The sequence below is a fragment of the Ictidomys tridecemlineatus genome, chromosome 8 (assembly GCF_052094955.1).
Source record: "Ictidomys tridecemlineatus isolate mIctTri1 chromosome 8, mIctTri1.hap1, whole genome shotgun sequence".
In the NCBI taxonomy this organism is placed as follows: Eukaryota; Metazoa; Chordata; class Mammalia; order Rodentia; family Sciuridae; genus Ictidomys; species Ictidomys tridecemlineatus.
Genome location: NC_135484.1, coordinates 110,468,942 through 110,493,262, shown reverse-complemented (window position 1 = coordinate 110,493,262; position 24,321 = coordinate 110,468,942). Strand labels below are relative to the sequence as shown.

The 24,321-nt window shown below is 51.8% G+C and overlaps 1 long non-coding RNA gene across 4 annotated transcripts; it reads left to right on the top strand.

Moving 5' to 3' along the window:
* Positions 1-826: 826 nt before the first annotated feature.
* Positions 827-24,082, top strand: LOC110597507 (uncharacterized). Of its 4 annotated transcripts, none has more exons than XR_005732789.2 (4): positions 827-1,305; positions 3,310-3,503; positions 18,387-18,504; positions 23,823-24,082. It is a non-coding gene; the product is annotated as an uncharacterized LOC110597507 (long non-coding RNA). The 4 variants fall into 4 exon arrangements; XR_013425177.1 differs by lacking the exon at positions 23,823-24,082 and adding an exon at positions 20,662-20,885; XR_013425178.1 differs by lacking the exons at positions 18,387-18,504; positions 23,823-24,082 and adding exons at positions 3,630-3,703; positions 3,900-4,644.
* Positions 24,083-24,321: the final 239 nt, after the last annotated feature.

Here is a 24,321-nt window from a genome sequence, read left to right as displayed (position 1 = left end):
CGCCCCTGGGCTGATGGCAAGGGGGCAGAAGGCGAGGACACGGGCGGTGGGAAGTGCAACACCTGGCAGGTTCTGCTTTTTCAACCGAGGTGGGCACGGAGGGACACAAGGTGTCCCGGGCTTTTGCAGCGGCGGCCTCCTCTCCCAGCGTTTGGACCCAGCACCCGCAGAAAATAGGGATTGAAGAGCGCGCCCGCTCTGGAGCTCACAGGCGGTGCAGGGAACACGCGCTCCCGCAGGTTCTGGTTTTCCTCAAAGAAAACCTGCTCTTGCTTTAGCTCTGAGGACCCGTGAGTCACCTGAGCCAACCATTTTGTAGGAACTGCTCCTCGACCCCAAGGCTAGGTTAGCATTCCCCTCCCCCACCCAAGGTCCCCCACAGGGTGTCCCTCCTCCTCCCCCTCCCTCCTGCTTCCTCCCTGCAGTTCAAGACTCCAGGTATCCTCAGTGAGCAGCCCTCCTCCCCGCCCCCATGCCACCCCAGCCCTCTGCAGGGCACTTAAAGGTATGTGGTCAAAGGAAAGAAGGGCAGGTGCCCAACAAGGTGCCTTCGAGGTCTCCGGAAATTATCTGCTCCATGATCTCCGGGGGCTGGTGGTGTAAAGTCTAGTGGGGGAGACAAGAGGTGCTATGGCTAGCGTGTGGGGGATGACGAAGGCTCTGAAGTGGTGAGTGATCAATGCTGGAATGAGTGTTTGGGACCAGACTCACACTGGTAGGAGGAAGGAAACTATTATGGGCTGGCTCTGAGTCACCTGAGATTTCTCAGGAGAGGTGGGATTTGGACTAAGCCTTCCTAACAGCCTCCATTCAGAGCCTACGTGGAGATGCCAGGGGTGAGCTGAGGGCTTGACTTCCATCATCTCATTTAATCCTTAGAAGGGAGGCACCATAATCACCACCCACTTAGAGATGAGCAAACAAGCTCTGAGGGGTCAGGGAACTGACAAGGTCACAAGGCTGGTAAGTAGATTTTCAGCTGGGTCTGTCTGACTCCTAAGCTCTGGCTCTGAACCTGAATGCTTTATGGCCTCCTCCAACCTTGAAAATATGCAAAATTCCCCAGGAAAGAGAACTCAAAAGAAGCATTGCCAAAGACACAGCCCTGGGAAGCCGGCGGTCAGTCAGGGGGCTCTGACTGGCTGGGCGGAGGGAGGATTCCAGGCTAGCGCTATGAACTTGACTGTTGGCCAGAATGTTTGTGCAGCTGTCTCCAGCCCTTATATTTCTTTGTAGGAGGAAGAGGAGGCTTTGGGGTGTCCTGATTTCCCAAGACACCCTTTAGGAAGCACAAACCATCTTTGGGTAAGGGCAAAAGGGTCTCCTTGTGGATCCAGCCCCAAGAACGTCAGGGTATTACCGATTCTGTGACCTAGTTGATTCAGCACCTTCTGTTCAATTTGGATCAATAAACATGTGTTAGACACTAAGTGCTAGAAATGATTAAGGGACAATCCTTTCCATCAGGAAGATTTTAGTCTAGCAGGGGTGACAGACAAAGAAAAAAGCCAATATGAATGACACAGGCAAAGACAGAATGTGTGGTCCCTCCCCAGGGTTAGGCATCAGCCTAGGAAGAGAGGACAACACCTGCTGAGTCTTGAAGGCTGAAGAGGTGAGAGGTGAGGAAGAGGGAGGGGACAGCACTCTGGGCTGGAGGACATGGGATGTTGCAAGGTCACGGAGGTGGAACAGCATTGTCTGTGTTGGGAATTCCAAGCAGGCAGTTGAGCCCAGAAACAGGAGGCAGGGAGTGGCAGGCGGTGAAGAGGGGGGATGTACCTATGGAGGGCTAGGCTCAGGCCTTCAGAAGACTGAAGTGCTTCCAATAGAAGCCGTGGGGTTAGTTTGCATTTAGAAGTGTCACTCTGGCCACAAGGAGCCTGATGGTTTTCATTGGACAAGAATGAAACCTAGAAGCATTATCAGGAGGAAGCTACTATATATTTTCCCCAGGATATAATGAGGGCCCAGATCAAGGCATTGCTAGTAGGATCAGAGAAGAGAGGATGGAGTCAAGAAACTCTTTAAAAAGGAGCAAGATGAGCAAATATCAGGGAGCAGAAGGAAAAGCCTGGTGGTGTCCAGCCTGCCATTTTGAGTGACTGGAAGGGTGGTGTTACCTTGAACAAAGATTGAAACACAGGGAGAGAACAGAGGATGATGGGTCAGGCTGGGTTTTGCTAGGTTCATGATGCCCAAGGGACAACCCAGGTGATATTTCCAGTAGGTACCTGGCCTTGAACTCAGGGGAGAGGCTAGGGATGCAGAACTGGGAGCCATCAGCAACAATATAGGGTTAAAAGTATGAGAGTGAACGAGCTCAACTCCAGAGATCAATGAAAAGAGCAAAAATCCATAAACAGCACCTCAGGGAATAGCCATGCTCAGAAGTGGACAAAAGAGGAGATGGATATGTTAGTCAGCTTTCTATCCCTGTGACAAACTACCTGAGAAAAACAACTTAAAAGAGGAAAGATTTATTTCTGGCTCCTGGTTTCAGAGGCTTTGGTCCATAGTCACTTGGCCTCATCAGTTTAAGTCTTTGTATAGGCAAAATATCTTGATAGGGACCATCTGATCAGGAAGGAGGAAAGGAGAGAGAGAGAGAGAGAGAGAGAGAGAGAGGGAGGGAGGGAGGAGGGAGAAAGAAAGGGAAGGTGAAGGATAATATATACCATTCAAAAGATATACCCCAGGGACCTACAACCTCCAACTAGGCCCTACCTTCTAAAGTTTCTACCACCTCCTAATAGTGCCACTTGCCGAGACCCAAGGAAGCCTTTGGGGGACATTCACATCCATACTATAACAATGGCCATGAAGGAGACAAAGCACAGTCAGGAAACTGGAAGCCAAGGGAGCAGAGGTCATCAAAGAATGAGTAACCTCAAGGTCAAATACAGCAAGAGGTCAAGGAAGATCAAGGCTGAAGAATGTCCACTGGCTTTGGCAAAGCGGTCACTTGACTGTCTCATCAGGGTTCTGGAAAAGAAGTGGCACTCTTAATTGGGTCATTTCCAGGCTTTAGTAAAGGGAGTCTTAATATCAGTAGGGCACAGAGTAAGAAAACCCCCAAGAGAACACAGTGCCCTGGGAGGGTACAGGCAGAGGGCATGAGCAGTTACCACCCTGGGCCAGAAGGACCAAGAAGAAGGGGTCATCCAGGCTGGTGACCAGGAAGGCTGAGTGGAGAGGGCTCACTCACAGGGTTTGAGCCGTTGGTGGAGAGACACAGCCAGCCTAGTGGGACTGAAGGGACAGAGAGTTAAAGAGAAAAATCCCCTGACCTCATGGTCCTCCTTCCAGTCTCCCACCAGGGCTCCCTATTGGTCCACTGGAAACCAGAGGGCAGGTGAGGCAGCAAGTAAATACAGGTCGTCCTGGTCGGCCTCCAGGAGCAGAGGGCGGAGTGGAAGAGGGTGGAGGATGGACATGGAGGTTCAAAGAGAAGACACCCCCCTGGTGGCCTCCCAAGGCACCGCAGTGGAGCAGCGGATCAGGTGAGTGGCAAGTTCTCCTCACCCTCCCAGTATCCCCTGATGGCCCTCCCAGTGCAGGGTAAATTTTTTGCATGTGGGTCCCTCTACTCTGAGGAAGGAACCTCTCCTTCCCCAAATCCCGTGCAGCTAGGACAAGTCATGTGACCTGGCTCCACCAATCAGCGGCCCCGGTGAGAATCTTGGCTTTGGAAGAGAGCGAGGTGAGAACCCAGGAGCTGGAGTGTCAGGGAGGCTCAGCTTCGGGGTCCGCAGGGAGGGGTTAGGAGGGCCTGCAGTGTAGAAGACCGTGGCCAGCTTTGGGTGTTGCTCCCTGTGTAGACTTCAAGGCTTCTTTCTCCTTCCTAGAGTTTCTGGAAGATTCCTGGCATCTTTTCTCTCATTTCTTTTCTGCTTAAGCCAATTAGAGCAGGTTCTGTTGCTAGAACCCTGACTGATGGGTGGACCAAATGGGAAGTGAGGACAAGGACAGAGGAACGAAGACTGACTCCTCAGAGAAGAGAGGAGAAAGAGGTGGAGCCTCGGGTGAGAAAGGACAGGTTTACCCGCTGAGGGACAGACCTGAGAAAGGGGGAGCTACAGCCGTCCCCATCCCAGAGCTAAGGAAATGGACAACTGAGGTTCAGAGATGTTGGTTTCACCCCCAAGTCCCAACCACAGCAGGGAAGTCCAGCCCAGGCTGCTGGCTGGAGAGTCTCATCCTATAGGCCACCCACCATCATACCTAAAGCCCAGCTTGAAAGGACAGATGGCCCCCGAGGACAGGGTGAAGAACCAGCTGATCAGCCTCAGGGTGACTGGACACCCATGGCATGACACTCTGCGTATGGTGCTCTGCTCATCCCCCAAGACTGTGCCACTCCAAGTAAATACTGTTTCCCCAGTGACTGCTGAGGTCTATGAAGAGCCCTGCAGATAGGCTGCCAGGGGGGAGAAGAAGAGCTAAGGAACCCCACTCCTCAACCAGGCCACCTCCATCAGTCCCTGGGGAAGTGGACATTCTGGAACATGGAGGGACCTCCTGAGAGTATGTACACCTGGCTGCTTCATCAAAGCCAGATCTTGTCCTGTGGCATGTCAAAGTGCGTTCAAGGAAAGGATGTGCAGGATGTTTTGATAAATAAATGCATGGGGAGATTTTGAATTTTCACTCAGAACATCAGTGGATTGACAGTTTGAACAGTGCATGTGTTTGGGTTGCATTTGGGCCCTGTGGGTAAAAGGCTTGTCAAGATTTGCAGAGTGGCTCACCTTGGTGGTGTGGGCCCCTATACAGGGCCTGCGCAGGTGCATGCAGAGTTGGCCCACAAGCATGGCGCCTCTGTCTCATGAGCGCCATATCCATCCACCCCAGGCCTCAGAGAGACCAGCCCTCTGCAGGAAGTCTGTCACTATATCTCAATTAAGGGACTAATTTTCCAGGTGCTTTTTCAATTGACCGCATCGACAAAGTCTTGAAATTTGGTTACTTTAGTGACACATAAAGCTTTTTCCTTGGTTAACACATTTGACTTTAATTTCAGTAATATTTCCATTAACAACCTGTAATTAAAGCATCTAATAAAGATCAGTAATTCACTTAGCTGGATTTGAGTCAAAAAAAAAAAAGGAAGAAAGAAAAGAGGAAAAAATGCATTTGTAGAACTCAGATTCTACTCTACTGTTAAATGAACATTATGATTTTTCTGAGTATCTTAATTGAACCTCATTTTTTTAGCAGGAATATTAAAAAAAAATTAAATTAAGCAAGTAATTTCCCTTTTAGGTTAAAAAAAAAAAAAGACTTGGAGTAGAAAAGCTCTCTGAATCCTCCATGAGTGGGATGGGGTGGGTGGGTCAGCGCTGTGGGCAAAAGTATCCCTGTGCTCAGGCAGCAGGAGGCTGGGGAGCTGCCATCACATGTGGGATCCCATGTGCCCCCAGAGCCCAGACCCTAGCAGGCAGTCCCCACAGTCTGGAGCCTGCATGGCTTGGATTTCACAGCATCTGGGCTGAGACTGGTGGAAGCAGCAATTCAAAAAGAGAGTAAGAGAGAATCCCATCCCTCACACAGGACTGGGAAGGTCACTGGCATGGACCCCAATTGGGGGCTGGTGGCATCAATTCAATGAGAGCAAAAGTCTTGCTGAGCTGGGCTTTTTAGATGCACCCCTTTAATCACCCCTAGGAACCTGAGGCAGGGATTATCCATTCTGATTTGCTGATGGAAACCAGGTCTGCCTGGCTCTGGAGACAGGGGCCACAGTCTGGATCCTCCCCAAAGCAGACACCAAGATGGGACCCGGCGTGCAGGAGATTTGTGAGGGTCCACACCTGTGAGGGAAAACTCACAGCGAAGCTCAGGGAGGCTGGGGGACCTGGATGGAAGTGTCCCCCTGGAGTGATGGTGAGAAGAAAGTGTGCAGGTCCTTCCCCATGGTCACAGAGTTCATGGAGGCCATCAAAATCCTCCAGCCACGGTGGCCCGTCACCCCTCGGTCTCCAACATCTCCATTAGAGAAATGCAAATTAAAACTACACAGAGATTCCATCTCACTCCAGTCAGAATGGCAATCATCAGGAATACAAGGAACAATAAACGTTGGTGAGGATGTGGGGGAAAGGCTCACTCATACACTGCTGGTGGGACTGCAAATTGGTGCAACCACTCTGGAAAGCAGTATGGAGATGCCTCAGAAAACTGGGAATGGAACCACCATCTGACCCAGCTGTCCCACTCCTCGGTCTACACCCAAAGGACTTACATCAGCACACTACAGTGACACAGCCACATCAGTATTCATAGCAGCTCAACTCACAGTAGCCAAGCTCTGGAACCAACACTCAGTCTCCAAAAGTGGGCCTGTCTTAGAAGCTCAGTCACACTCAGGCCTGGCTCAGGGAAGGATGGCAGCAAGGGACCGCAGAGCACGGCAGCTGGGTCTGCATGTCATTTGTGCTCCCCACATCCGAGGTCTAGGAGGTGCCTTTGCAAAGCTGCCCCATTAGGGTATTCTGTCTTCACACCACAGGATCCTCCTTGGTTCAGATGGATTTAGTACCAGGGCCCGGTAGGGGCAAGGCTGGAGAGGGAACCAGGCGAAGGAAACTAAGTGGAGACCCAGGCCTCAGGACTGGCCCATCCAGAGGTCAAGAGGGGTCAGAGAAGTCAGGGGTCCCCTGAGCCAGGCTAGTCCCACAGTGGCCCACAGACTGGTGGGCGGCATCGGCTAACAAGGAGAAGCAGGCAGGACCGGGAGTCATGGCTGGACCTCCTCCAGCCCAGCCTCTGAGATCCTTGCTCCACTGCACCCATCTCACCCATAGTTTGCAAATTCTGTGGTCCAGGGCAGGGTCAAAAGGACATAGCATAATGAAGTAAGGTAATCCCACCCCTGAAAATTCCCCTCATGGAGAAGGCACTGCCTCTGCCTTTGGAAACTTCCAATCTAATGGTGAAAATGTAGTTCCAGCCCTCCAAGAGTCCCTGGTCCAGTGTGTATGTGTGTGAGGTGGGGGGGTGGGAGCGACCTGTTTATTTATTCCACAAACATTAATTGAGCATCTACTGTACAGTTGATACGTATCAGTGATGATCCCCGACTTCTTGGAGTTTTCCTGCTCTTAGGGGAGATAGACAATAATTAATGTAGCAAATAAGTACATTTTGTAGTGTGTCAGAAAAGACTGGAAATAACTATGGGAAAGAGAAGAAGGACAGCTTTTTTTCTGTTGGGTGTAGAGGAGGGTGAATGACCATTTTGAACAGGACAGCCGGTCAGTCTCGCTGAGCACAGGGGCAAGGGACAAACCCCATGGACACAAAAGGTGAAGAGCATTTTTGGGCAGAGGGAGTGGCCATGGGAAGCCCTGGAGGAGCTGGGAGGAGCGGGGTGTGTTTGAAAGGGGCAGGGAGGGGTGCTGGGAGGAGAGGGCCGGAAGTGGGGGACCCGTCAGGAGGAGCCCTGAGGCCGCTGGACAGCCATCATTTTCATTCTGAAGGAAGAGGGACATCATGGCAGGGTTTTGAGTGGGAAGCAGACAGCCTTGAGCAGGATCGGTGTCCTGTTGTGTTGCGAATAAGCTGTGACAGGACAGCAGCCAGGGAACAGAGGGGCCCAGGGAGCTACTGCAGTGTCTAGAGAGCCCCACTTAAGTTGGGTCCCTGTACCAGTGGCCAGCAGCCCTGCCCAAAAGGAAAAGAAGGGGGCCGGAAGTGGGTGCTTATAGTCTGCTGTCGGGGACGCCCCCACCTAGTTGTCCCACCTTCCACCAGGGGGTCCCTCACAGGGGATGCCTGTCTGAGCTGGCAGATGCTCTGGTGGCTTTTGTCTGGCCCGTGTCCAGTTTACGCCTCTCTGACCATCACGTTGGCCCTGGAGCCTGACCTTGTGCCACGTGCCCCCCACCCAGCCCCTGTGTTCCAGGGCAAAGCCAGCCTGGGGCAGCCAGGGAGCACACAGTAGGACCAAGTTCAAAGGTTTAAGATGCACAGATCCTGAGCAGTGAGGCTGGAGGACAGTCCTCTGCCCTGGGACGCACAGGCAGGAACTAAGGGGAGTCAGAGACAAGAGGGTGGTGACTAGCAGGCGGGTGGGGGGGGGGGGATTAAGCTGCAGCAGGTGCCTGAATGGTCAGATGGAGGGACGCAGCAGGAAAGCAGGGCGCAGTTTCCCGGCCTGGGGAGAGGCCTCAAGCTCTCACCTCTGACCCCGGCCTGACCCCTTGGGGCATCTGTGCAGTGTGTCCCTGTGTGACATCTTTGCTGTCACTCCTCTGAGGTGTGGTGAAGTAAAGGAGTGAGGAAGGCCACCCGGGCTGAGCAATGGGCTGAGAGACGGGCTATGGCATGGGGGAGAGAGGCATCCCCATGATCCCAGGAGATGGCCAACTGAGACCTCCGCCCCAGGTCCCCATCCACACACACACACACACCAGCCCCTGAAGTGGGGGCGCCTCAAGCCCCCACCCCTCCTCAGCCCCATCCCAGGACAGGTGGCCAGGTGGGACCCCGGCACGGTCCCCTGGCTCCCTCCCTGGGCCGGTACCGCTCTCCTCCTGCTGGTTACGGCCGGCTGCAGCCCTGGGAAAGCACAGTAACTCAATTCCACCTCGAGGCTCCATAATCTCGTGTCAGCCTCACAGCTGATGATCACTGTTTTATCACAGGCTCGTAAAGAGCCACACCGCCATGAATCACGGACACGCTGCCAGCCAGAGCCGGAGAGGCCCAGCCAACTCCTGAGGGTGCCCCTGACGAGCAGCTGCCACAGGTCCTCTGAGGTCACCTCCTCCGGGCGGCAGGGGCCTCCCCACATGCTCATTCTGGAGATCAGGGAGCAGGCTCCACTCTGCTGGGGGAGAGCGAAAGGCCAGAGGTCGGTCACGCAATAGAGGCCACCGTCAGACGGCAGGGGGCAGCGGAAGACACCTGGGATTTTGCATCCGAGGACTTTAATCTCTTGGGGCCTACCGTTTACTAATTGTAGGTCCTTGGACAAGTCATCTAAGCCCTCCTACCTGTCATCCTCAACTGTAAAATGAGATTCCAACTTCAGTGAGATCAGGTCTGCCACACACTTCCAAAACAGGGATCCACCAGGGATGTTTAAATTGCAACCTCTACTGAGCCAGGGCCCAGAGAACCAGGACCAACCCAGGCAGACACCCAGAACCCAGGAGGAGGCCACATCCAAAGGTCAGGGTGGCACCAAGTGTCAGAGGAAGGCCTATGACAGGAACACCTAACATGACAAATGAATCCAACTGGAAAGGACCTCAGGGCCGGCTAGCGTGGTGGTTTTGAAAGTTCTGTTTAGATGAGACTGTATTAGTCCAGGTTCTCAGCAGAACAGAATCCACAGGATGTATGTATCTAAAGAGACAGAGTTCTTTTAGAGAACTGGCTCATGCAGTTATGGAAGGTGTCACGTCCAAAATCTTCAAGGGAAGCTCTTAGGTGGGAGAATGATCCCGGTCAAGTCCAAAAGCTGTGTGCAAGCTGACTTCTCTCTCATTTGGGGGAGGTTGGTACTTGTTCTTCTATGGTCTTCAACTGATGAATGAGGCCCACCCCGTTAATGGGAAATCTGCCTTCAAAGTCCACCAGTTTAATACTCCCAGGGGTACCCAGAATAGTGTTTGACTCAATATTTGGGCATCACAAGATCTTACACAGAACTGCAATATAAAAAAACAGACCCAAAAGAACCTACTATTGTTGAAGAAGGAGTAGAGGATCAGACCCCACAGAGCCTCTGTCGCCAAGGATCTCAGTTTGAAAAGCCGCTGATCTGGTCTCCACCAAGGTTGGAAGGTCATCGTGGGCTGGTGGTGCGGTGTCACGGCTGTCCTGATCTAGAACTGGAGTCAGCCCCCTCCTCTCCCTGCTGATTCTTCTGGGTCGAGGCTCCTGTTACACTGTGACCCCTTGAACAGAGGCCACACCACCTCTGCAGGCCAGCTCTTAGCCCTGGGGAAGATGCCGGGCTCATTTGCAGAATGAATAGATGGGTGATGGATAAAGGCAGGACAGAGACCACTTAAAACCTGGAAGTCCAGGGTGATTAGAACGTGCAGCCACGAAGGTGGGATCGAGAGCGGTGCCTCAGAACCAAAGCCTCCTGTACACCCTGTGGCACCTAGAACCAGTGGCTGGATCTCAGAGGAGGCCTCCAGAGACTGAGGTTGCCATGGGCCACACCTGACAGCAGATGCCAGCAAAAACGACTCCATACCTTCAACTGCACCCAACAGCTGCTCCTGCGGCACATTCCCCGTGAGCTGGCGGTGGAGGGAGTCTGTGTCCTGGGGACGTGTTCAGATCCAGCCCAGGGAACCTGCTGCAGAATGAGAAGGGGGGAAGTTGTCTAGGGAGGACAGGGCCTATGTGAACAGCCTGAACCCGCAGACACCTGGGAAGAAATGACCAAATGTGGAATGTGCAGGTGTGGTCAGAATCTTGCTGTGCTTTTTGGTTTTCTATTGCTATTAAAAAAAAAAATACCTGGAGCAGAATACTTTATAAAGAAAAGATGCCTACTTAGTTTGCAGGTTTGGAGGCTGAAAGTTTAAACAGCTTGGCACCAGCTCTGGTGCCAAGCTAGGCTTCCGTAGCTGCAGTATGATGTGGCAGAAGATACTGGGTGGCAGTGTGTGAAGAAAAGATGGCACACGGAGGCAGGAAGCCAGAGAGGTTCAAAGGTCAGACTTTCTGGGGTTTGGGGAGAGGGTACTAGAAACTTAACCAGAGTGCTCCACTACTGAGCTACATCCCCCCCACCCCTCACCCTCTTCATTTTTTTTTATTTTGAGACAGGGTCTTGCTAATTTGCCAAGGCTGGCCTCCAATTTGCAATCCTCCTGCTTCAGCCTCCCAAGTCACTGGGATTACAGGCATGAGCCATCACAGCCAGCCAGGCTCGCTGTTTTTTTAACAACCCACTTTCAGAGGAACTAACGGAGTCCCACAAAAGCTACATCAATCCCTTCCAAGGGCCAGGACCTAATTATCTTGAACTAGGATGGCTCAAAGGTCCAAACACCTCCCAACAGGGCCACCCTAGGGACCAAGCTTCCAGCACATGACTCTTTGAAGAACACACTCAAACCATATCCAGACCTCAGCACCTACAGAGATGCCTTCTGCCACCAGCAGACCCGAGAGACTCAGGGGACAGGCAGGCTTTACTGTGTGGAGAGGGGCTGGCTGTGCACGGAGGGAGGCCCAGGCCCCGGAGCTCTGGGTGCCTCTGGATGGCTTCCCTCTGTCTGGTAATGAAACAGTAGGGGACACTGGCGTCAGCCCTGCCCGTCTCAGGAGCCCCAGGAGGCAGGGAAATTTCCTGCCAGCTGCCAGCACAGCTGTTCTTCAGACCCAGGGTACTGCAGGTAAGGGAGAAGGAGGACCACCCAGGCAGAGAAGGAACAACAGGCAGAAGGGACAGAAACTTTTCCAGGGTGCTCTTCTCCCCACGCAATCATAAAGGGCTTTCCTTTAAAGAGTCTGAGACCAGAGAGGGAGCGGGAGGGAGGCGCCACTTCTACCAGACTCTTGCATTTCAGGGGAGATAAATAAGGCTCTTGACCACCGGTCCCCGCCTCGGTTGAAGACAGTGGTGCTCAGTCCTGGCTGCCCCTCTGAACCCTCTGGAGGCTTTTTAGAAGCACCGGTGCCCGGGCCCCAGCCTAGAGGACCTGATTCATTTGGTTTGGAGTGGAGCTGGTCATGGGTATTTTGGTCGAAGTTACCTAAGCAATGCTGATGTGCAGCCAGGGCTGAGAGCCTGGCAGCCTTCACCTCTGCCCCTCTCTGCCCGCCTCCAGGGGCACAGGCCTTTTGCAGTGCCTGGCACTCAAACACAGTCTCAGGGTTCCCAGACTTCCCTCCACACCCCTTTTCTGTGCTAGGCAAATTCTTCATCCTGCAAGGTCCCAGCCACATCTGTCTCGAAGAGTTCTCCGACTCTTGAGTCCAAACTCCTCTTTGTGGCTCTGAGCCCCAACCATCCGCAGCATGACACAGTGGCCTCTGAGAGGGCCCCTGCCATTGGAACATCGGCTGCTATAGACTGTGACTCCCAACTAGATGCTAAGCTTCTTGAAGATAGATATGGTTCATGGGTTCAAATGTGTGTGTGTGTGTGTGTGTGTGTGTGTGTGCGCTTAGCATTTCCTATGTGTCTGGTGTTCAGGGATCAGGGTACAGGGCCACATGAGCTCACCAGCCTTCCCTCCCTACGTCTCACCTTGCATAAGTGAGCTCAATAAATATCTGCTGAAGAAGTAAAAGGCATTCTGACAGAAGGACAGATGTGACAGTGCACCGATTAGGAAGTCAGGGACAGACATGCTGTGATTCCCCACTCAGGTCTCCATTCAGTGAGATGGGGCCAGGTCTATGGGATGTGGGCAGAAGTGACGTGAGCCATTTCCAGGCCTAGCCTTCAGTTCAGACTTGGGAACCCCACGGTGGTCCCTTCCTCTGTCTCGATGACCATGGAGGCCACTTGGACTAGCCACAGGATGAAAGAGGGACCCTGCACGCCATGGTTTTTAAGAGAGTGAGAAATCAGTTTTGTGCAGGACCATTGAGATTCGTGAATCAGCGTGTGATGGCGACAGTCACTTTTATCCTGATGGAGAGAGGATGCTTTGGGCTTTAAGTAAGACCACGTGACTAAACCCAGGGTCAACCAGGCATTTCCTCTGTCACCAGGAGGCTTGCAGAGGTAAGTGATCTCAGCAGCTCTGTGGTAGGAGTGCATGAAGGACTCATCACTCACCAATCCTGTCCCCAGATGTCACCGTCTCCCCTCAGGGCAGGATCCACCGCAGCAGAGAAGGAGCGGCAGAAGCACCTAGTCACCATCTTTCCTTTTTTAGGAGAGAGCAAAGCTTGTCCCAGAAGCCACAGCAGATTGACCCTTGTATCTCCCAGGCCAGAACTGGGTCCCATGGCCAGTTCCAGCTGCAGGTTGAACAAGAGGGCTTCACACAGCATTGCCCCCGTGTTTTGGGGAGTGGGTTGCTCCCTCCGGGAAGGGCTCAGGGTCTCCGCCTCCTCACCCAGCCTGGGCAGAGAGACACTGCCCAAAGTGGCCGTGCTGGAGCTGAAAGGTGTCCTGCTGAACACTGGTCGGGGGATCCCAGGCAAGTGCTTAATTACTAATTGTAATTTTCCCCGATTTTGTGATTTGGGGAGAGTACCAGGGGATTCATTGCCGCCCGAGAGGGGCGAGATACAAAGGCAGGATCATTTGTTTTATTTCTTCTTTCAAAAGATTCTTATGAGGCATGACTTTTATGACTGCATGCTCATTATACTTCAAATGCATTCAAGTATCCTTGATGTATTGCTAAGAGTCTGAGTTTTTTTCCTCCAAAACACTTGCAAGAAAAATATTTATAGGTGAACCCAGGTGAGCCTATGGAGTGGGCTTTGCTGTCTTACAGGAAGACAGTGTTGCTGGGGGGGTGGGGGCACTGCTCAGAGATGAGAATCCACCTGCCCGTGCAGTCCTGGATAGAGCCGGTAGGCCAGGGTGTCCACAAGGGCCAAGGAGATGGTCGCCTGGACAGGGTGAGTTGGGAGTCCCCTGGGCTTATGCTGTACCTTGGAAGATGTCTTACTTTTCCGCAGGTTAATAACCACATGGAGTTATCCCTCAGGTCAAAACAACATGTGTCCAGGTTCCCTTCAACATTTAGTTAATGAAAGACAAAAGCCAGTGTATCCAGGGCAGATATCCATCTGGACGTTCAAGTCCTGAATCCTTCCCTACCCGTGGATAAAGAGCTGCTGCCCTAGCCCCTCCCAACCCCATGCCTCTCCTGATGCTGCCTCATCCTTCCCCAGGGCTCCAGCCCTCCCCATACTCCAGGGACTCAAGGGTTAATCCCCCGTGTTGCCAGGGGTCCTCCAAGACCCTGCTCCAGTTCTGATTGGTTGCTGTTCCCACCAGGTTAAATATTTTAGCTGTCACTTCCAGTTGTAGCCCAAAATGGTCCATTTGAAGGTTCCCGTTTTAGCTGAAAAATGATGGCAAATGTTGTATTCGATGCCATAATTTACCCGTATTTGTATTCATATGAAAGCAGTGTTTTAAAACACTATCTATCAAATAAAAATATTGCTCCAAGAAGACATACAACCATCACCCTGTGGCTCTGCAGCTTCCAGCACGTCGCTGGGTACTTCCCAGGTCGTTAGCGAGCCCAGCTTCCCAGGATTCCCAGAACCCAGGATCCCAAACGCTGCCTCAGAGCCTCACTGCTCGACCCTGCACATGGCACCTAGAAGTCAAAGCCAACTCCGGCCCTCAGCCAGCGGTGCCCAAACTCCGGTTCTGGTAAAACCCAGCTCCTGCTCCCTGCCCGCTGCCCTGGCTGCTTCTCCCGGTCGCCCCAGCTGATCAGGGCTCATTTTCATTTTCTGTCCCTCAAATCCGCTCGTGCCTCTCCACCTCGAGGCCATTGCTCATGCTGTTTCTGCCAGCAGGACTTCTCTTTCCCTCCACACGGGCATCAAAGTCAAGCTCAAAGCTACATCATCCCCTCCAGAGCAGACCCCCGGGCTATGATCGCGTCCCCTCCCTTCTTCTCTCCCCCACCCCTTCCTATCCAGCATTATAGTTATTTACATTCATCTTTTGAACTTGACTCTGAGCTCCTTGAAGGAGGGCCATATGGTATTGATCTTTCTCCTCCACGTAGTATCCAGACACGGAGCAGCAGGCTAGAAATGTTTGTTCGATAACTGAAGTGCAGCACTCGATTTTTCTAACCCGGCATTGGTGAACTAGGTGTTCAGTTCAGGAGACAGGACAGAGAGATCATGGGCCAGGACAGGAGAGGGTTAGGCACAGGTGGGGCCCTAAACTGCCATAAGTCAGTGCCAGGGCATAAGGAGCAAACTCCACCTGTGTCACAGGTTCCAAGTGGCATCTCGGTCATAACTTCAGGCTCTAGAGCCACACTGCCTACCTGGGTTGGAAACCTGCCCCGGTAGTGATAAGTCCTGGGAAAGGTTCTGAACTAACTGGTCATGCTCCTCATCTGAAAGGTGGGGACAGTGCTAGTGCCTGCCACACTGCTGTGTGCCAGAGGATTGATGGGTGAGCGTATGTGACAGCGGCTGACCATGGAGATCACGCCGTGCCTATGAGGCAACCTGAGGGCTGGTCCTAACCCAGGACCCCCTCCGTGAGATGGGTCTCCCTCGTTCCTTCAGGATTCAGACACCATCACGGTGACGTTCTCTTCCACCTCTGCAAGCCTGGATGCCAACTTTAGGATGCTTTTCACATTCTCAGACTAAGTGTGCTGGACGCCAAGGTAGCTTCTAGAAGCCGGGCTTATGTTACCAGCGGTGTGGGGTGTTTCAAAAGTTAACAAAAAGGACAAAGCTGAATACGCATCTCAGTGCCTACCAGCTCCAATTTTTTTTTTCACCCTGACCAAAAAATGATCTCTTTACTTTTCTTATGCTAACTAACATTTTGAACAATTAGAGATTAATTCCATTTAGTGAACTTTCAACAGCAATAAGAGGAAGGGGAGGGGAAAAAAGGAGGGAAGAAAGGAAAAGAGAAGGATGTAATTTTAGCAAAACCCCCAGCAGTCATTCATAATTCAGTGTGAATTTGTTAAGTTGGGTCGCCTTTCTGACACTTATCTGATACCAATCCACTTGGAAAACAGCCGTGTGGGTGGACTGGGATTCAAAATGGGAAAAGGCAATTTCAGAGCATGTTCAGGAAGAACAGGCCTGGGTGGAAGAGCCAGAGTCCAGTAACAGACCAGCATCCAAAGAGCAGCAGCAATTAACCAAATCCCAGAGGAAGGTACAGTTAGAGGGACAAAAGAAAGGTCAGAGAGGAGCGCTGAAGAAATATTTTGCCTCTTGAAGTGTAGCCTACTTGTTGCTTTGTATGTGGAGGTCAGTAGGCGCCATGGCCCACGGCCATCCGGCATTTCCAGTGCCGCAGGGTTGGTGACACTCTTGCATCTCCAGGGTACTTGAGCAGGAGCTGGGAGGAGGCTGCAGCAGCTGGCTCTCAGGTCTGCCCTCCTCACTCCCTACCTCTGCCTGTGATAGGGGGAGCAGCGCTTTCTCCATGATCCTCAGAGCCCATGCACCAGGCAGACTTAGGGAGAAGTTGCCTTTGACTCCATCATCTCCCCACGACCCCTCTCCCTGCTCTCTAGCAGAGTAGGGCACTTCCAAATCCTTCCACACCATGTCTATAGCAGACAGTTTTCTTGGTGACACAAAGGTAGTCACTACAACAGATTGTCCAACTTCAGCCCCCATCGCCCACTTCACTGTTCTTGTTAGAGAAGATGATTTAGACAGGTGATGATTCATCGGGGAACCAGAGGTGGAGTACTCTAAGACAACATCTGGCCCCATGGCTCCTTTAACTGACAATGAAGCTAAGACACAGAGAGGTCATGGCTCCTCCAATGTCATACAGAAAATTGGGGGTAGAGCCACACCTAGAACCCCAGTAGCTGACTCCCAGCCCCCCTAAACACGATCATGGCTTTTGTGGTAGAGTGGGGAGCCCTGGCTAGGGCTGCACTGGAACGTCCAGCATCCTTGGTGGTGGGGATCCTCTCCCTAGCTGCGGCTGCCTGGGCCTATCTCTATAAGCATTGAGGATGCTTTAGGCTGCAAGTAACAGACAGCCTCACCTTGACTGGCGTTGGCCAGGGAGATTCATGATCTCCCATGACAGGAGGCCCCAGAGTAGCATGGCTGCCATCGGTGGGCCTGTCAATGGCTCCATGGGTCATCCTGCTCCTCCCTCCTTCCCAATCCTTCTTCAGCAGGTTGGGCCAGCTTCCCTCCTGATGGGGAGATGACTGCTGGGGCTCAGCGGTCCTCCTCTAGGCCTGACACCACCACACCATGGGAGGCAAGCCGTGTCCTCCCCGGCGTCTCTTTTGTCTCCCTGCAGAATTCTCTCCTCTAATTGGTCAAGATTAGATTATTTGCCTTTTTTCTAAACCAGTGACTGGCAAAGGCAACAGAGTTACTAGAATTGGTTTAAACTAATTGGGTTTACCATCAGGGAAGGGTTGACACCCAAACAAACATCAGGAAGATGATGACAGTGGGCAGACTTTCCCTAGTCCCCGCCACCTTTGATCCTCTGCTGAGAAGTGTGTCACTCAGAACATGGACTCTGGAGCTTCATGGCCAAGTTCAAATTCTCTCTCTGCTACTTGCTATCTGTGTGATCTATAACAAGTTACTTCCCCTCTCTGTCTTACATTCCTTGGGGTAATAGAACAGACTCTCCTGGTGCTATAAAGCCAATATCAGTTATTATATGTAAAACACGCAAATATCTAGAACAGGTAAGAGGCTGGCTCACGGTCAGTGTTATGCAGGGGGTTACCCTGTTACATAATCCCCTTTCCATTTTACAAGAATAAACACAAACACACTCTCACAACCCATGTGCCGAACATCACCGCCCCAGGACTCTCATCACTATTCCAGAAATGACCTGCGTTTTTCAAACCGTGGGGCCTCACATATGCCAGCCTTTCCACTTGTGAAGATAAACTTCCCACCATCTTTCCTGTTGACATTTAAAAGCCCGCTCAACACCACCTCCTCCATAAACTTTCCCTGATCCCTCCTGGTTGGCATTGATCGCTTCTCCAGCCCACCCTAGGTCCCTCCCCCAAGCCCTCAATCCTGGTACCTTGCTTCATGGTTCTGAGGGGGATGTCTGCCTCCTTTCTTAGACTGGGAATGCCTTTAGGGCAGAAATCCACCTCGGCCCTCTCTGTGACCTCTCTTTGGGAAATAAGACAGCGGCCTCTGTATTGCATATTCTCAGTGAATGCTGATGGAGTTGCATGGAATTGAATCAAAATATATAGCCTCTGCCCTCAAGGAGTTTACAGTCTAGTTGGAAACAGGATGGACACATGCAGGACACTTGGCCACATAAGCACCCCCATTAGGGACCTGGCACCCCAGCACACCACGCCCCCTCCATCCCTCAACCCCTTGCCTTTGCACATACTGTTCCTTTGATCTGGATGATCCCTCCTCGCCCCCAGGATCCTCTGCATCAGGAAAGTCCCACCGTGTCTACTCCAGCAAGCCTCTGCTGCGAAGACCCTGGTAGTGACACTGCCCACCCACTCTGAGACTTCTCGATTTATTATGGCACTCAGCACGTGCCCTAGGTCTGCCGACCTCTCCCTCCCCGGCCCTCCTGGGCGGCTGGGACCTTGTCTTTCCTCCTAGCATCCCCACGCCCAGTGCAGCACTTGGCCATCCGCGAGTGCTCGCTGCCCAGGGAGTGAGCCGAGAGTGCTGGGCAGCCTGGGAGTGCTAGGAGGGATTTATGCTGGCTCTCTTTTGTCCCTTTCTTGGAACAGCACCCCTGGGGCCTTGGTAACAACTTGAAAACAGGCTGAGTCCTCAAGAGGACGGCCATTCCAGGAAGCCGAGAGTGGGAGCCCCGCTGGTGGAGATGCCAGGCATCAGGCCACGGAGGTAAGCGCATGATCAGCGCCGTCCTGCGGGCTCTTGCCTTGGAAGGGAAGCTGCGGTAGAGCGGAGCCTGCAGCGGGGATTTCACGAGGCCACAGGTCGGGCGGGCACCCCAGATGCTAGGAAGGGAGCTTCTTTCCTAGAAGGGTCCGTGAGTGGCACGGCTGTGCAAGGATTGCACTTCCTCCAGGATGCGTCTGCGCATGCCCATTAACCACGTCTCCATGGAGTCCTGCAGTGTCCCGTTGGCGTGCATGGAATAGCGGACTCCATGTTTTCCCAAGGCCGTTTCCATGTATCATTTCAGCCAAGTCGGCTCTCAGCTCTACAGGCATGGTCCTGCCCATGTTTCACATGAGGAAGCTGACTCCTGAGAGGTCAAGAAGCCTGGCCCAGAAGCACACAGCTAGTTGGGTCCAGGGGCTCGGAGCCAAGCCCAGGGCTTGCATGATCTGGGTTGGCTGGAGAGAAATGTGACAACTGAAGGTCTCCGTATTTCTGTTTTCAAGCAATCTAGCGGTTTTCCACCAGCTTTCATGGCTGTGTGACCCATTCTTCTCCTGTCTCTAGGTGTTGTGGGTGGAGAATGGGGATGTAGGGTAAAGGAAATGGGGGAGATTGTGCTGTGCAGATGTGGCTGTGTCTGTGTTTCTCTGTGCTGTGGTGAGTGTGTCTGTGTGTCTGTGTGCCTGTGTCTGTGGATGCACACGTTTGCTGGACCCTGGCAGGAACTGGAGTCTCCCTCATGCCTTAGGCATGTGCTGAGGGACAGTGATGGAACCTTCTGATTGTCTTCAGTGTCATAGTTCCTTCCAAGGGATGATTAGTGCACAGGTGTCTTATAAAGCCCATTCTTACGTCAGTTCTCCGTGCTGCCTAGTTCCTTCCAGAATGCGAACAGGAGGTGCCAATGCAACAGCTGTGCACCCTGTCACCCAGAGGGTCTTCCATACAGCAGAGTGGGGCTTCTCCTTGTCACCTGGGGATGGCAGTTTCAGCCAGTGCCCTCACTACCCACTCTGGTCTCCCTCCTGTCCTCTTCTTATTCAGAGGAGCACAGTGTTCTGGAAGGCAAAGGACCTCCTCAGTGCCCCCCACTCAGCTTCTGAGCTGACTCAGATGACAGACTGTGGCTTCAGGGCAGCATCCCTGGGGTCCAGGGCACCTACCACCCGGGAGCCAGTGGTTAGCACTGAGGACCATTGTTCCTTCACCTGTAAAACCAGGGTCAGGGTGTCCCCTGGGGGGTGAAGTGTGACTGCAGTGGGGATTACAGCAGGCCCTGCACCTGGGTTGTCATTAAGGAAGGAGCCCTGGGCAGCCATCGGCACCTCCCAGGAGGCAGAGGCCCCTCCGCCACCCCTCTGCCTCTACCCTGCCTTCCTTCTGGTTGTGGGAAGCCTTCAGGCCCATCAGAGTCTCCTCCGTTCTGCCTCCACCTGCCTTCACGGCCTCTGCCCCCTGAAGCTCCTCCCAGCCACCACCTGCCCAGCACCTCTGGAGTCGATGGCTGTCCTCTGTTTGGAAGCGTTGTGGTTTAGCAAGCGCCTCACTCTCAACAGTATGGTCTTCTGTGTGTTTGGGGGGCATTTGGAGGTATTAGGGGTGTCGTGTGTGCGTGCGTGTGTGTGTGTGTACTGGGGGCAGGTGTTGCAGCATATGTGTGTTTGTGTGTGTGTGTGTGTGGGGGGGGGTTATCCAGGTGTGCAGTGGCCTCTCCATCCTGAAAGAAGACAAGGGCTGCAGGTTGTCACCTGGTTCAGGTTGAACAGTGCTGCTTTCCAAGGTTCCCTAGCTGGGGATGAACTCCCCACAATTCCTTGAGCCATCCATGTGAATTGAGATCTGAAAGTCCTCCTGGAATCTAGGCCTTTATTACACAAAATCTTGCCCCAAGTCCAGAAGAGTGGACATCACTTGGGGGTTTCTTAGAAACACAGGGCCCCAGGCTCCAGTGATTAGGTTGCATTGTATGGCAGAGGTGACCACTCACTCGCCCAGGAACTGTGACCTGTCTTGTAGCCACCTGAAGAGAGACTCTTCCACAGGCTTTGAATAAGTAGGCTACCCACACAAGGGGACCTGGGGCCATTTTAGGAACCAAGTTGATCTCCAGCTGGAGACCAGCTAGAAACTAGGCTCTTCATCCTAAAACTCCAGGAAATGAATTTCTGCCAGCAATCTGAAGGAGCCCAGAAGAGGACCCTGAACCTCAGATGGGATTGCAGCCCCGATTTCAGCCAGATGGGACACCAGCAGAGAAGCCAGCTATGCTGTGCATGGACTTCTGACCTCCAGAAATCATGAAATAATAAATCTGTGTTCTTTTAAGCTGATAAATGTGTGATAATGTTTTGCTCAGCAATAAAAAACTAATGCATCTACTGGGGAGAAAATCATGGGTGCATTAGGCAAGCCCAGGGGGGTAGGTTTCCAGCGTTCAACCTTACAGCAAGTGTCTACATGAACAAACTATTAAATAAGTTCCCATTTAACTGCTTTACCCCAGGGGCAACTCAAATTTAACTGCTTTTCAGAACAACGTGAATTCCTGAGCATCCAATCCTACAGACTGGGGCTTAGACAAGGAAGATTTCCCACTCCGGAGGCTGGTCAGTGGGTCTCTGAGATGGGGTAGGCAGCCATCCCTCTAGGAAAAGGTAGAGATGAGTGTTGGTTTCCCTTTAAAAATTTGGATTTATAAAAAGGATTAATGACAGCCCATTGGTAAGGGTGACGGGAATCAGCACTCCCATACATTGCTAATATGAGTATAAATTGGATCAGCTTTTCAGAGGATGATTTGGCAAGATCTATTACATTGCGAAATACACGTATCCTTTAATCCAGCAAACCTCCTTTTAAGAATGAACTCTACAGAATATTAGCACAGGGCCAAATTATATATGTAGAGGATACTCATTACGGCATTGTTTGCAGTAGGAAAAAATTAGCAATGCCCATTAATAAGTGATTGGTTAAATACATCGTGGTTCATTCATATTTGAAAACTGTTCTGTCGTTGGAAAAATGAGACTCATTTATATGTGGTGGCATTTCTATGTTGTGTCTGTGATATAGTGTTTAGGGAGAGAAGCAAGTTGCCCGGTGCGACGCACAGTGTATCATTTTTGTTAAAAGTAATTACATATTTATATGTTAAAATATGCATAGAAAGAATGGAAAAACGTAAACCAAATTTTTAGGTACAGTTATTTCTTGAATTATGGGGAGTTCTCTGTTCTATATATACTTCTGGATTATGTTGTGTGAAGGAAGCTTTCTATATTCTGTATTTCTGTGTTGTTAGAAAAAAACAATTTACTATGCACATTTGTTAATTTTATAATAAAACAAAACAATAAATACATTTTTTAAAAAATCAGATGAAACACCCCAAGATCCTTCATCTGCGGTGGATGGAAAGGGTGCGTACTTACCAGGCTCCGGCTCAGATCTCAGACAGGTCTCCACAGGTCTGCGGGCTGTCAGCTGAGACTGGGTTCTCTTCAAAGGGCCCATGTGTCATGCAGAATTTATTGTACCCAAAGAGAAGTCTGGCCTTTGTCCTCAGCTTCTGGGAAGTGATCACGAGGCACTCGGAATGGCTGGCCTATTGGGAGTATCTTCTCTTGCCTGGGGGCTCTGGCCACCAGAGTGGGATTCATGATGGGGGACCTGGGTCACGTGGCATCAGGGCTACCTCCAGAAGGACTGGACACTAAACATCAGTCACCTGGGCAGCATGTAGCAGAGTAGAGCACCTATAAAACTGGACCCCAAAGGCTCAGGGAGGCTTCCCTGACTGACAGTGCCCCATGTGTATTGTCACATATCCATGGCAGAAATGGAACATTGTCCTGACTTGTGGGGAATCTTTTCCTCCCTGAGTTGTTCCCATTCAAATGTGTTCCTCTGTTCAAGTCACCTTTCTTGGTTCTTGTCCCTGTCTGCACCCTTGACACTGATGTTGTTTCCAGAACTCCTAGAGCGAGGGGGTCAAGGTGTATGGGGGGTGAGATCTAAGCGGGTCCTCACTTCCAGCCATTGCTGCTATGTGACCCTGCAGTGGGCAGCTGCTTGTTGTTTGTGTTCCCAGGGCCTCATTGCTTCCCTCTAGTCCTGGCCCTGATCCCCAATAGCTCAGTCTCCTTGCCCTTCCCTCCTCTCCCCCTTGATCCGCAGGGCTTTCTGCCATAGTCACCTCTTGCCTTTTGAAAAAGGCTCCATCACGCCGTGCCCTGCCAGGCTTCCTCCAGTGCACAAAGCTTCTTCCAGCTTTGGGGGCTTCAAACGTGTTATCCCTCTGCCTGGAACATTGCCCGATTCCCATTGAACCTCCATCCTCATGACTAACTATGCCCCAGCACTCTGGTCTCAGCTTCCATAGGCCCACTGAAGGGAAATGTGTCCCCATTCCCAAAGTCACATGCCCTGTCACACTCTGCAGAACACTGCACCCAACATTTGCAGCACATGTCACAATTGCAGCTGATTATTTGTGCAATAATTTGGTTCTTGGGCACCGGGCTCTATGTCATACAAAGCTGAGTGTACCTGTCAAGAGTCCAGGCGGAAAACAGATGGTGTATTCTAGTGGGGCCATTGATTTTGAGAGATTGAGGCATCCAAAGGGAGCCAGAGTGTGGAGCCATTTCTTCCTCTGAGCCATTTCTTCCTTTTGCAGGGCAAAAGAGAGGTTGCAGAATCTGGAGAGAGTTGTGACTATCCCAGGAGAAACCGAGGCTGTGACCTTGGGCAGAGGAATTCGGACCCTGACAGCCTACAGACAGGAGGGTGGAAACTGGGGGGATAAATGTCTCAGCCTCTGCCTCCTGTTGGCCAAGCCCAGCTGCATGTGAGCTTGCAGGAAGCCCAGGGGATGGTGTCCATGCAGGTCAGCCTGCAGGACAAGGAAGGGCAGGGCAGAGAGCAGGGCAGGGCAACTGAAGAGGTCATTTGAGGTATCCCGCATAGCAGAGGCTCTGTCTACCTTGCCCACCCCCAGACCACCAGCGGGAGCCCACTTCCTAGCTTGGAGTATGTACATGGGAAAATTGATGTCAAAAGAAGAAATGAATCCTTCCCTGGCTGCCAGAGATTGATCATGCCCCCAAAACTCATGTTGGGATGTAATTGCCATCATAATAGCATAAGAGATGGAAATTTAAGAGGTCATTAGGCCACAAGTGTTCTGCCCTCAAAATGGATTATGTTGTAATTGCTCCAGCGAGTTCCTGATAAAAAGGATGAGTTTGGCCAGATTTCCTTTCTCTGTCTCGTGCGGCTAATTTCTGTCCTTCTGCCACGTTCTGATGCAGAAAGAAGGTCCTCTCCAGATGCGGCCCCTTGAATTTGGACTTACCAGCCTTTAGAAGCGTGAGCTTCATAAACCTCCACTGCTCATCCTTTGCCCAATCCATGGTATCCTACTACACAGCAGGAAGCCGACTCAAGCACTCACCCACAACCCAGGGAGACTGAGATCACACGAGATTGGTAGCATGAAAGTATTCTGTGAAGTGTGAAGCAATAAACAGAGAGGAAAATTATCATTCTTATTCGGATTCTTCTTCCTACTGCCAGGTTAGTCTCTTAAAAGATACTGGAAGGCACCAATGGGCTCCTTCGATGACTTGGCTGGCCAGAGCACAGCTTCCCTGCGAGGGTCCTGTTGGCCTGAGAACCTGACATAATGTTCTCTTTAGAATGGGAATCCTCCCTCTGTCCAGGGTGTGTTCTTGGGGAGAAAAACATCCTTGACACAAAAGCACTTTATTTTTTTTCCTACTATGTTAAAAATAAAATAATGACATTTTC